The sequence below is a fragment of the Carcharodon carcharias genome, chromosome 6, assembly GCF_017639515.1.
Source record: "Carcharodon carcharias isolate sCarCar2 chromosome 6, sCarCar2.pri, whole genome shotgun sequence".
NCBI classification, from domain to species: Eukaryota; Metazoa; Chordata; class Chondrichthyes; order Lamniformes; family Lamnidae; genus Carcharodon; species Carcharodon carcharias.
The window spans coordinates 20,558,585-20,572,649 of NC_054472.1; the positions used below are offsets into that span (position 1 = coordinate 20,558,585).

At 45.1% G+C, this 14,065-nt stretch overlaps 1 long non-coding RNA gene across 3 annotated transcripts in view; it reads left to right on the forward strand.

The window, feature by feature from the left end:
- Positions 1 to 7,174: 7,174 nt before the first annotated feature.
- LOC121278675 overlaps positions 7,175 to 14,065 on the forward strand; it is a 180,517-nt gene continuing 173,626 nt past the window's right edge. The window contains exons 1-2 of one of the 3 annotated variants that reach the window (XR_005943260.1): positions 7,175 to 7,283; positions 10,100 to 10,195. This is a non-coding gene — a long non-coding RNA (uncharacterized LOC121278675). Of the gene's footprint in view, positions 7,284 to 7,612; positions 7,675 to 8,407; positions 8,546 to 10,099; positions 10,196 to 14,065 lie in introns of those variants that run through there. The other 2 variants (XR_005943259.1, XR_005943258.1) reach the window with 2 other exon arrangements.

Here is a 14,065-nt window from a genome sequence, read left to right on the forward strand (position 1 = left end):
CAATGTTTTGAGGTCAGGTTCAGTGTTTTGAGGTCGGGTTCAGTGTTTTGAGACGGGGCTCAGTGTTTTGAGGTCGGGCGCAGTGTTTTGAGGCCGGGCTCAGTGTTTTGAGGTCAGTTTCAGAGTTTTGAGGTCGGGCTCAGGGTTTGGAGTTCAGGTTCAGTGTTTTGAGACCGGGATCAGTGTTTTGAGGTCGGGCTCTAGGTTTTGAAGTCGGGCTCAGTGTTTTGCGGTCAGGTTCAGTGTTTTGAGGTTGGGTTCAGGGTTTTGAGTTTGGGCTTAGGGTTTTGAGGCTGGGCTCAGGGTTTTGAGGCCGAGCTCAGTGTTTTGAGGTCAGGTTCAGGGTTTTGAGGTCGGGCTCAGTGTTTTGATGTCGGGCTCAGTGTTTTGAGGTTGGGCTCAGTGTTTTGAGGTCAGGATTCAGGGTTTTGAGGTCGGGCTCTAGGTTTTGAGTTTGGGCTCAGGGTTTTGAGATTGGTTCAGTGTTTTGAGGTCAGGTTCAGTGTTTTGAGGTCGGGCTCAGGGTTTTGAGGTCAGATTCAGTGTATTGAGGTCGGGTTCAGTGTTTTGATGTCAGGCTCAGGGTTTTGAGTTCGGGTCCAGGGTTTTGAGGTCGGGCTCAGTGTTTTGAGGTCGGCTTCAGGGTTTTGAGGTCGGACTCAGTGTTTTGAGTTCGGAGTTCAGGTTTTTACGGTTGGGTTTATGGTTTTGAGGTTGTGGTTCAGAGTTTTGAGGTCAGGTTCAGGGTTTTGAGGTCGGGCTCAGGGTTTTGAGGTCGGGTTCAGTGTTTTGAGGTCGAGTTCAGGGTTTTGAGGTCGGCTTCAGTGTTTTGAGGTCGGGTTCAGGGTTTTGAGGTCAGGTTCAGAGTTTTGAGGGCGGGTTCAGTGTTTTGAGTTCAGGCTCCGGTTTTGAGGTCGGGTTCACTGTTTTGAGGTCGGGTTCAGGGTTTTGAGGTTGGGCTCAGGGTTTTGAGGTCGGGTTCAGGGTTTTGAGACCGGGCTCAGGGTTTTGAGGTTGGGCTCAGTGTTTTGAGGTCGGGCTCTATGTTTTGTGGTCGGGCACAGGGTTTGAGTTCGGGTTCAGTGTTTTGAGGCGGGGCTCAGGGTTTTGAAGTCGGGTTCAGGGTTTTGAGGTTGGCTTCAGTGTTTTGAGGGCGGGTTCAGTGTTTTGTGGTCAAGGTCAGTGTTTTGAGGTCAGGATTCAGGGTTTTGAGGTCGGGCTCTAGGTTTTGAGGTTGGGCTCAGGGTTTTGAGGTCGGTTCAGTGTTTTGAGGACAGGTTCAGGGTTTTGAGGTCGGGCTCAGGGTTTTGAGGTCAGATTCAGTGTTTTGAGGTCGTGTTCAGTGTTTTGCGGTCAGGTTCACGGTTTTGAGGTTGGGCTCAGTGTTTTGAGGTTGGGCACTGGGTTTTGAGGTCGGGCTCAGGTTTTGAGTTCGGGTTCAGGGTTTTGAAGTCGGGCTCAGGGTTTTGAGGTCGGGTTCAGTGTTTTGAGGTCAGGTTCAGTGTTTTGAGGTCAGGTTAAGGGTTTTGAGGTCGGGTTCAGGGTTTTGAGATCAGGCTCTGGGTTTTGAGGTCAGGCTCAGTGTTTTGATGTCGTGTTCAGGGTTTTGAGGTCAGGTTCAGGGTTTTGAGGCCGGGCTCAGTGTTTTGAGGTCGGGCTCAGTGTTTGAGTTCGGGTTCAGGGTTTTGAGGTCGTGCTCAGTGTTTGAGTTCGGGTTCAGTGTTTTGACTTATGGGCTCAGTGTTTTGAGATTGGGCTCAATGTTTGAGGTCGGGCTCAGTGTTTTGAGGTCGGGCACTGGGTTTTGAGGTCAGATTCAGGTTTTTGAGGTCGGGCTCAGTGTTTTGAGGTCGGGTTCAGGGTTTGAGTTCGGGTTCAATGTTTTGAGGTCAGGTTCAGTGTTTTGAGGTCGGGTTCAGTGTTTTGAGACGGGGCTCAGTGTTTTGAGGTCGGGCGCAGTGTTTTGAGGCCGGGCTCAGTGTTTTGAGGTCAGTTTCAGAGTTTTGAGGTCGGGCTCAGTGTTTTGAGGTCAGGTTTACGGTTTTGAGGTTGGGCTTAGTGTTTTGAGTTCAGGATTCAGGGTTTTGAGGTCGGGCTCTAGGTTTTGAGGCTGGGCTCAGGGTTTTGAGGTCAGTTCAGTGTTTTGAGGTCAGGTTCAGGGTTTTGAGGTTGGGCACTGGGTTTTGATGTCGGGCTCAGGTTTTGAGTTGGGGTTCAGGGTTTTGAAGTCGGGCTCAGGGTTTTGAGGTCGGGTTCAGTGTTTTGAGGTCAAATTCAGTGTTTTGAGGTCAGGTTAAGGGTTTTGAGGTCGGGTTCAGGGTTTTGAGATCAGGCTCTGGGTTTTGAGGTCAGGCTCAGTGTTTTGATGTCGGGTTCAGGGTTTTGAGGTCAGGTTCAGGGTTTTGAGGCCGAGCTCAGGGTTTTGAAGTCGGGCTCAGTGTTTGTGTTCGGGTTCAGGGTTTTTAGGTCGGGCTCAGTGTTTGAGTTCGGGTTCAGGGTTTTGAGGTCGCGCTCAGTGTTTGAGTTCGGGTTCAGGGTTTTGAGGTCGTGCTCCGTGTTTGAGTTCGGGTTCAGGGTTTTGAGGTATGGGCTCAGTGTTTTGAGGTCGGGCACAGGGTTTGAGTTCGGGTTCAGGGTTTTGAGGTCGTGCTCAGTGTTTGAGTTCGGGTTCAGGGTTTTGAGGTATGGGCTCAGTGTTTTGAGGTCGGGCTCAGTGTTTGAGGTCGGGCTCAGTATTTTGAGGTCGGGCACTGGGTTTTGAGGTCAGGTTCAGTGTTTTGAGTTCGGGCTCAGGGTTTTGAGTTCGGGCTCAGTGTTTGAGTTCGGGTTCAGTGTTTTGAGGTCGGGTTCAGTGTTTGAGGTCGGTTCAGGGTTTTGAGGTCGGGCTCTGTTTTGGCTGAGGGAGATGGATTGAGTGTTTTCACACATATTTTCGCAGTGAATTTCTGAAAGTAAAGTGTACAACTGTCGAGTGAAAATTTTGGCTGCAGATAATTTGACTCAATGATCCTCCATGTGCCGTGTTCTTTGATAGAGAACGACACGTACTCAGTTTGGAAAAGGTCACCATGAAGAAATATAGTTCAATCATCTCCTGAAATTACTTCAGAGGACTTCATAGAATTTGGAGCAAATATATGAAACTCTTGCACAGTTTTATCTACTGGAACGTGTTTGGTTTTAAAAAAATATTAAACGAATTATGCTGGAAATTCAAGTTGATCATTTTTTTTTTAGACAACTAGATTAAGGGTTGAGGAACCAAATCGCATAGATAGAATTAAGATACAGATCAATCATGCTCTAATTCAATGTTTTTCAACTAGAGCTCCCTGTAACCTAGATGTTCCCCAAACATCCCTAAGAGTTCCGTTCAATTTTTAGGTTATTTGTAAACTAGACCAAATGTTTCAATTTTTCAAGATACACTGTTCTTACATTTAATGAGAAACAGTCTTTCATACATTTAATAGAGTTGTACTGTTTTTCATTTTTGTTTTTGTATCTCATATATACACACACACGCACACACACACGCATGCACACATGCACGCACACACACACACACACACACACACACACACACACACACACACACACAGTGGGAGGTGGACATCTTGTGGTGCATTGGTAGTGTCCCTGTCTCAGAGCCAGAAGTTCCATGTTCAAGTCCTCCTTCAGGACCTGATGGTTGCAGAAGGTGCTTTTATACATGGTCAGACAGGTTGATCTTGCCAATACACCTGATGGCAGTCAGTAAGAGTGGAACAACTTCTTAGTCGGCCATATTGCAGGAGGCAATGGCAAACCACTGCTGCACTTTGCCAAGCTTAATCACCAACCAATCTAATGGAAGTCCACGGTCACCAGCAACTTCTGAGGGCCTGGTATCTGAAGTAGGAGGATACTGTGGGAGGGGAGGAAGGACAGAGGGTTGGGGTTCCTCAGATTTCATAGTATTTTACAGGGTTCCTTAACCAAAAAATGGTTGAAAACCACTGCTCTAACTAAATGGCAGAATAGCCTTGAGGAGCTGTATGACCTATTTCTGTTCCTCTGTCATGTGTTCCTAAAGCTTGCTCATGGGAAATTGTAATTGTGACTGATCAGTATTTGTTTGATTTGATTTAAGGCTGGAAAAGTGATCCCCAAAGCCTGTCCATCATCTACAAGACGCAAGTCAGGAGTGTGATGGAATACTCTACTTGCCAGGATGAGTGCAGCTCCAACAACACTCAAGAAGCTCAGCACTATCCAGGGGAAAACAGCCTGCTTGATTGGCACCCCATCCACCACCCTAAACGTTCACTCCCTAAACTCCCTAAATCACAGTGGCAGCAGTGTGCACCATTTACAAGATGCACTGCAGCAGCTTGATTGCCAAGGCTTCTTTGACAGCATCTCCCAAACCTGCGACCTCTACCACCTGGAAAGACAAGGGAGCAGACACATGTGAACACCACCACCGGCAAGCTCACCTCCAAGTCACTCACCATCCAGTCTTGGAAATATATCGCCGTTCCTTCACTGTTGCTGGGTCAAAATCCTGGAACCCCTTTCCTAACAGCACTGTGGGTGTACCTACACCACATGGACTGCAGCAGTTCAAGAAGGCAGCTCACCACCACCTTCTCAAGGCCAATTAGGAATGGACAAAAACTGCTGGCCCTGCCAGTGATGCCCACATCCCAAAGAATAAATAAAAAGGAAGTCAACAGATGACTGAATATAATTTTCTGGGACTTTTATATATCCACGTGATCAGTAATTAGGAATCTTTGATTTAATGAAAATATTCAACATTGAAGCATGCAGTTTATTGGGAAAACATGGTCAGGAATAACCTGACTTAACTGCTTCACAGTCAGACCACCAACATCCAAGGTCTGCCATGCAGTATAGGATGGCCAGGCTAAACACATGGCTTCTTTCAAGCCTCAGTGCACCTTTTACAGCTAGCCTGGATTAACCGTTTGTCTGTTTTTGTGTGCTGGGTCTTAAACGTGCTTTACATTTCTTTTCCAGTTGTGTGGGGGACAAAAAAAAAATCACACTGATGACACAAATGTTTCTTCTGTAGATGCAGGTTTTAGAGACCTGAGCCTAGGAGTGATTTTGGCCCCAGGTGAAACTGGAAACTTGGCTGCCCTATTGTGTTGATGAGGTTATTAGTAGGCGCTATGTGGTTTAACTGCAGCTCTGGGCGTTGCCTGGGTGCATTCGCAGACTAGAGGATATCCTCTAGAGCAAATCCTCCTCAGATGTCAAGGTCCTTGAGATTACTTCTATTTCCATTCAATCACTTGTAACCAGTGGCCTCATCCACATTCTCAGGATTAACAGAAGAACGTTTGCCCAGTTAGGAAAGCTGGCGTCATTTTAAAACTTGTTACAACTGGATGAGGAGGAGCTAACTGGATTCCCTTTATTTGGTCCCCTCAGTTGGTCGCAACAAAAGTTTTCTTTTCCCCGTAAAAATGTTCACTTATTAATAAGGAGCAAATCAAACCAGGTTTTCTTGAGTCAAAGAGAGAATAAGTTTATTAGTTACTAAACCCAAGGGAAGAAATAAAAAATGTGATGGCACAAACACACACATATCAGAAATAAGAAAAGTTAGAATCCAAATAAAAGCTGAAAGAATACACGTTTAAGTCCTTTACTTGAATTAAAGTTCAGGTAACTGCATTTTGCTGGAGACAATTGGCAGAATTTTCCGTGCCCACTGGCGTTGGGCATCCTTGGCGGCATCAGTTGACAATATGGTGAGAAGGCCAAAAATCGGTTTAACGTTGTCGTGAAACCAGGTTGTCATCATCCGCTCAGCCCGTCAATGGCGGGCCACATTTCTGGCCATCGGACGTCAGGAACCTCATTGCGATTATAAGCCCAGCTCGCCAGAATCGTTCGCCCCACCATCGTCTGAGCACATCAGCGTGATTGTGCGCCAACGTATTTCACAGCAACGTACAAAAGGCATGCATTTGGCGGGTGGCAGGCTGCACTTTGAGGGGAACCCGGATGTGAGTGCACAGTGACATGGCGCATCGCTCGCAAGGGCCGTCTGTTGCACCTCAAGGTTGAGGCGTGTTTTGGGGGGTTGGGGGGTGTAGTGCTACTCAGTGGTTGAAGGTAGTCCAAAAGCATGTGCTGGGTGGGAGGGAAGGAAGTGGCCACACATTTGGGAAACCTTATATAAAGTGACCATTCCTCCGCAGTTGAGGCAGTTCAGATGCAGCTATGTTGAAATTGTAGGAGTCGGGGCTCTTGCTTTTCCTTCCACTCAAGCAGTGCAGAGGCATGCAAGTGCCAGCAAATGCTGCTGAGCTTTTCACTCCTTGGACACATACTGCAAGATAATGAGCATTTTATCGGACTGCAGAGCAGTTGGATGACTGGGCACATTGTACAATCTCCTTGCGAAAGCTGGCCATGGAGCAGCCACTGGTGAGCTCTGTAATCCACATGCCAAGCTGGTGCTGAGGAGGACCCCACCAATCACATCTTTCAATTAAACACAGCCAGAAAAAGTCTCCCAGGCAGGATGCGATTTTCAAGATGTCTACACCACAGCGGAAAGAGTTAGTCCTTCAGGACTCTTGAGTTTGCAAGGGTGGGCTGGAGGAAAATAAATTGGTTTCTGTCAAAATACATTCCTCGGAGCTCCACAACATAAAAGCTCAGGCATTTAGCTTTTGCATCCTTTGTTACTGTTTAAGTAGAATGACCTCTTTGTGCTGCTGTCACTCTTAAACTTGGCACCTGGTGCCAATCTCCATATCGGCATTCTGGGGGCTGATGGATACCAGGTTGCTCAAGTGCGCAAATATCTGGGACCTGATCTCTGCATTTGCCTTGCTGCAACATGGGGGCCTTAAACTGACAGCAGATTCCAACTCCACACATCCTCAGGCCTTTTTTGCTGCCAGTTGTCTGCGGCTCTGTCCGTTTATATTTAGGAATGCAGCCAACGGCAGAGGAACCAAGCATCTGCCGTCAGCTGCTCTCCGCTGATGTGAACGTGTCATCTATGTGTTTTTTTTTGGGTCTGTTCCCGGGACACACAAGGAGACAGAAATCGACTGCTGATGGAAAAATCAATGAAGTCATCTGCAAGGCCAAAAAAAAAATCGAATGCGGATTGTGCAGATGCACAGATTTTGATCCATGGGCCAGCGTGAATGTAGGCAGAGAAGGTTACAGATGCACTGCACAAGCAATCCAGGGTGAAATTTTAATTGCAGGTCTTCAGTTTAAAAATAAACACTTGAATGCAAATGATGGTGAGTAAAATATAGAAGCTATTTCTTTGGAAAGGAAGTGCAATGTAGACCGAGATACCATGAGTACTAAGTTGTGAAAAGTGGTGTGGCTGGCCTGTAAATAAATCATGGTGAGTCAGTTCTGATGGTGCTGCTCTTGGTAGAGCACCATTTACGGTGCTAAAGAGGCAGGAGGCTCTGGTGAGGGAGGAGTTTTGTGACCTTTGCTGTTTGAAGTATCTAACCTGGAAATGTAAAATCGGATTTGCTTGCTATCTACCTGCTGATGCTTGTGTGTCTGTATCGGCAGCATATTTATCTGATGATGAATTGAAAAAGTGCTGTAAGAATATTATTTCATCCACAATCTAACAGGAAGAATCTGATATGCGATGTTGCAAAATAAAAGATGGTTGGTAGTCTCTGAATAAAAATTTGGAATTCTTTTAATGAACGTATTGTTTCTTTAAAGGACAACATCTTGTAATGGAGCAGTTTTATTTAATCTTTCTAACTGTGTCCCCAGATTAAACATTGCCGTGTGCTACAAAGCAGATGTATAACAGGCTAGAGTGCAGCATGCTGTAAGTTTGGTTTAAAAAATGGGCTCTGTTTCAGCAGGTTCAGGCATGGGTAAATGTTGATCTAAATTGTGTTTTGGATAAGATATTGTGCACGTAGTATTAGTTTCTACGCAAAAATGTGTTATAACGCTATAAGGAGTATGCCACAATTTAGGCAGTGCATTTGTTAATTGGCATGCAATTATTAACTGTTTGGCCACTGACCTTTCTCTACAGTTTTAAAAATGACTTTTACCAGTCTTAATATATAAAATAATATGATTTGAATGCCTGTTGCTCTCTCTAACCCACTCTGTAAACCCATCACAATATTCTCGTTGGGACTGAGGAGCATTTTGGGCCCCGTCTCCATGGCTAAGTAACAAGCTGCTGTCTGGGGAGTGGGGTGGGGAGAAACCAAAGGCTGTTACCTGAGTTTTTAAAGTCATCTCTACTGAGGGAGTTCCTACGTTCTGCTTGGAGCTCCGAGTAGAGATCTCTCTGACACCTGACTGCTCTTGAACCAACCATAGCAGTCAGATCATATGACAGACAACCCTGAGACTTCAGCTCACAACCTTCTGGATGTTAATGGCTGATAGTCGGTAACTTTGCAATATTCAACATTGTAGGATAGAAGCGGGAAACTGAGCAGAGCTACAGGACATTGAAAGGAAAGAACTGTGCAGTATGATTGCTCTATTGCAGAACTATTGAAGGGTAAATATGGAGTAAAGCATTTTGAGTAAAACATTAAATATTCTTACTGATTAAGTTCGTTAACACTTTAATATGTAGCTTGCATTTCAGGACCATGATTTGAGACTTAAATTGTTTTCAGTAAAAAAATTTAAAGCGTCTTCTTGAATATAAGACAAAGGCCAATTGCTGCTTCACTTCCAGGAACTTCAGTCGTCTCCTGCTATCTCTGAATTGTGATCCACCGTCACTCAGAGATTTTTTACCGTGCTCTAGAGTATCCCAGATTACAGCAGAATCTTCTCCTTTTGCACCAGAAGGCAGGCTTGGAAATAAGGGAAAAGACGGATCATCTCAGTGAAGTTGTTTGACTGATGCATATCATAGCAAGCAGCTGAATTATGCACATTAGTTAAAGCTGAATTTCAGTTTAACAGTAGCCGGACAGCCTGTAGAAAAGTACTGACTGATGTCATGGTAATAAAGATTCCAGTCCAGTATATCATGCACACAACCGAATGTAAGCTACTTCATAAGTAAATTACTTTATATTATTGACATTGGGGCTCAGCCAGAGGAGGTGCCCTTCAGCAAGTGAAGAATGTCACGGTATCGCAACATTAATCAGCATGGCACAGAGGGTGTGATGATGGGATTCTCTGTTAAATGAATGGTACACAAGGTGATGGGGGTGAGGTCAGGGATTGGGGGTGCAGCACAGCACAGACATACAGTTCTAGGGCTGGCCTGATTAACTGCTACCACACATTTCACACATTAGTATTTATAGTACTTGACCAGGGAGCACAAATGCAGATTGCTTTGTTCATTTCAATTGCCCATAGGTAGTTAAGCTGTATGGCATTGGGCTTAAAATTTTATTGCTTCTTGCCTACCTATGTATAGCTGAGTTCTAGTGATCTGCAGCATCCAATTTTCGAGTGCAGTCATCACAAATGGGTTACCTGTTTTGTGGCTCTCATTTCCTTTTTTCTTCTCCAATTTCCTTCCTATTCCTCTGAAGGCCCGTATTTTCACAAACACAGGCAAAGCTTGGGTGCAGGTAACATTTCTAAGTGGGTAGCCCTGGACTATGAATGGTGGCAGGCTATACATCAGTAGTCAATATCAGAGTCGAGCTGAATGCTGTTCCAACCGGATAGTCCCACGTGTGTACTTTCCAGCAGTGGTCACTGACTTGCAATCGGAAGGAAGATCCAAAGTTGTGTTTTAACCTTTGCCCAGAGTGAGTTTCCTACTGTTGCATCCCAGCTGCTGCCTTGGGTGAGGTTGTCTAACTGTGGCTTTAGTGCGACAGCGGATAGTGTGAACCAAAATTGTATGGGCCGCAACCCCAGGATCACATTTTTCAACAATGTCACCATGGGGAAGTGTGTTCATGCAAGTGCCACATGTCGGAACAGTGAACAGTCATGTTTGGTTCAATCATATGTCTATTAAGTTACTAAATAAACATCAGACTGATGATATGGGAATGAATCAGGAGTCATTCATGTGGAACAGGTAATAAACACAAAGCCAAACAATTAAACCTTTCAACTCTTGTTTTCAAAGCTAGAAGTCATGAATCACCAAGTGCCACAAAACTAACGGACCAAACTGCTGTGACTGTTGGATTTGCTATTTCCTGAACAAACACACGATGTGAAAGTAAGAAGCATACTTCATGAATTAATACTCATCATAATCTTTCGGTTCCCCCCTCTAAGGTAGCCCTTCACATTTTGGATATCTGTCCAACTAATGTTGCCCTTATTCCTAAATCTTTACTCTGCCCTCTTGCTGCAGTTTCCTTTCTTGTGGGTTTCTTCCTTGGGCTATTCATGCTTATGTCTCTTGGGTTCATGTAATTGTCAAGGCTGTGTCCCACAAGCCTCACTACACACCCAACTCCTGCCTTTTTTTTAACCCTTTGATGAGATGTGGGATGTCATTGGCAATACCAGCATTTGTTGCCCATCCCTAATTGCCCTTGAACTGATTGACTTGCTAGGCAGAGGGCAGTTAGGAGTCGACCACATTGCTTTGGATCTGGATTCACACATAGGCCAGACCAGGTAAAGACTGCAGATTTCCTTCCCTGAAGGACATTAGTGAAGCAGATGGGTTTTTATGACAGCTGCCGACAGTTTCATGGTCACCATTACTAAGATTAGCTTTCAATAGTAGATTTTATAATTGAATTTAAAGCTGCCATGGTGAGATTTGAACCATCGTCCCCAGAGCCTAGGTCTCTAGGATTACTAGTCCAGTGACATCCCAGAAGGGAAAAAATAGCTCGGACCAGTGCTCTTATTTCCCAGTTTTTACTGGTACTCCATTTTAAGGTATACAAGACCAGTTTGGACCAGTATCCTTATTTCCCAGTTTTTTGCTGTTTTTTCGTTCTGGGATGACCACCACACCAGCATTCCCTCTTATTGCTTCCTGCTACACCAAGACAGTTGTCTGGTAGTTCACATCATTTTAAAGCACTTTTTGACAGAAATTGTAAGTGTTTGACATTCATTGACTAATCTTCAATTGTACTTTTGCCAGGTTGAGCGACGAGATGTGACTCAGGCTTATTTTCACAGAGTGAGTCAGCAGCTTAGCTGTGCTGTTGTTTGAGGGCAAGGTGGCAGCTCCCAGGGAGGGAGTATCTGATGCAAAACACGCTCAGTCATTCTGATGTGCCTCCTTGTTGCTGCGCTTCTAATAGGAATAGCAAATGCCCAGGTGTGGCTCACCTGCCAGTCTCAAATAAAAACAGAAAGTGCTGGAAAAACTCAGCCGGTCTGACAGCATCTGTGGAGACAGAAACAGAGTTAACATTTCGAGTCCAATACGAGCTTGCTTCGACACCCAGAAGCCCCTGTAGCACGAACCCAAACTCTGGGGTGGCAGACCCGACTCCAGCATACACTCACGCCCTGGAATGAAAATCCTGCGTTTGCTGGCACTTTCACCTGAGGCGTTTGTGCCGAGCCAGGGAATTTCCCAACATCTGCCTCTAGGATGAAATTCCAGCCTAATGTTGTGGGTTTTTTTGTGCACTAGACACTAACACGAACATTCAATAAACAGCGCAATTACAAGGGCACACCAGAGGCTGGGAATTCTACGGTAAGTAACTCACCTCCTGAGTCCACAAAGCCTGTCCACCAATTACAGGGCACGAGTCAGGAGTGTGATGGAATACTCTCCACCTGCCTGGATGAGTGCAGCTCCCACAACACTCAAGAAGCTTGACACCATTCAGGACAAAGCAGCCCACTTGATTGGCACTCCATTCACCACCTTAAACATTCACTCCCTCCACCACCCACACACAGTAGCAGCACTGTGCACCATCTACAAGATGCACTGCAGCAGCTCACCAAGGCTCATTCAACAGCACCTTCAAAACCACATATTTTACCACCTAGAAGGACAAGGGCAACAGATAGATGGGAGCACCACCACCTGGAAGTTCCCTTCCAAGCCACTCACCATCCTGACTTGGAAATATATCGCTGTCCCTTCACTGTCGCTTGGTCAAAATCCTGGAACTCCCTCCCTAACAACACATTGGGTGTACCTACACCAGATGCACTGCAGTTGTTCAAGAAGGCAGCTCACGACCATCTTGTCAGGGGCAATTAGGGATGGGCAAAGAATGCTAGACTTGTCAGTGATGCTCACATCCATGACCAAACAAAAAGACAACATGGTTTAATTTTTAATGAAAACTTTCCTGTAACTGACTCTTATGTTGGCAGCTTGGAGACACTGCTTTATGCGAGCTACATTACATAGTCCTCCCTTTCAGGAAACCGATCAGGTGAGAAAAATTAGCTCCAAATTCTTGCAATGGAGCCTGGTTGTAGGTATTTTGCCTATAGTTGGCCCTGAACCGCATCCTGTATTTTGATGCAGAGGTGCTGGTGAGATATCGCACGTTCTGAATGTAGACTCTACTCTGTTGCAGAGTAAACTAGAACCACTTCCTTTCAATATGTGTAGAACCTTTTATGTGTAGAGACTGTGGCAGTGTCTGGCTTTTAAACTGCTCATCAATTCTTAAACAGATTGAATTGTTTTAGCTTTTTTTGGAGTAAGCTATTACTATGTTGCTTTTTTTATCATGGGTATCAGTTTCTACCAGCCAGATCATGCATGTTTTTATTTCTCTTGATACTTTACAACAGCAGCAGCAATTTGCATCAGCTAACGTCTTTGACATAGCAAAACATTCAATGCCATTCATATGAGCATTATCGAACAAAATTTGACACTGACTCGCATGAGCTGATATTAGGTCAGATGACCAAAAACTTGGTCAAGAGGTAGGTTTTTAAGGAGTGCCTGAGTGGAGGAAAGAGAGGTACGGAGGGCTGAGGAAGAAATTCCAGAGCGTAGGGCCTCAGCAGCTGAAGGCAATGACCAACAATGAGCAAGCAATGAAAATGCACAAGAGGCCAACATTAGAGAAGTATAGTTATCTCCAAGGGCTGCAGAAGGGATATCAGAGATGGGGCCTTTTGGAGAAGTGGAAACCACACCAATGGAATTGGCCATGAATTGATAACAATATTAACATGTGATACCCAGGCACAGCCACGTGCAACGTGGAGCCGTCAAGGGTATCATTGACGGAATGTTCGATGAGAGGAGATGCTGTTAAGTACTACAAACCCTGGTGATAGGGAACAGCGCTGCAGAATGTCACAGCCGTTTTCCACATCGCTAAATAGTTTAAAATAGAACTCTCAATGCCAATAATTTGACACGGCACTTCACAATTTGTACACCAGGGCATGACAGAGACATAACAGGAGTGACTGTCACAATGTTTGTAAATTGACAGGCATGACGTGTAGCTGCCATTGTCAGGCGAATGGTAAAGCTGCTTGAATAAAACGTGAAACTATTTACAGATGGATTCAGATGCTCATTCTATACTCTCATTCCGTTTAATTGTCCATTTTCCTTCAAATTTCACCTACAGCTAACTTTTTTCACTCCTCCCACTAGTGTACTCTCTGCACCTGTTCAAATCTACCCCTGGAACTGTGAGTAACTATGCAAATGAGCTGCCCTTGTGAAAATTGAGTGCTATTAGCCCATTACCATCCTGGAAAAATTGGCACCAATTCGTAACCATTTAGGACTAATATACACAAAGCACAAGTCTCCTGTCTCTTTTGCTTCATCCTAAAACTGAGCACCTCTTATTTAGAATAGCTGAGACCAGCTGGTTTGGACAGGGGCTTCACAGATAAGGCATATTGATTCAGCATCCACTTTTATATGCAGTGAATGATAATGACCTGATACTCACTGCCCAATGAGGGTGGTGGAAATAGAGGAGATGAATGATTTCAAAAGGAAATTGGGTGAGCACTTGAGGGGAATAAACTTGCAGGGCTATAGGGAAATGGAACAGATTGGGTTGACCTAAGAAGGCTGACATGGACTCAATGGGCCAAATGGCCTCCTTTTGTGCCATAATGACTCTCTGACTCATATTCAATGGAAGGAAAGTGAGCTCAGTGTCAA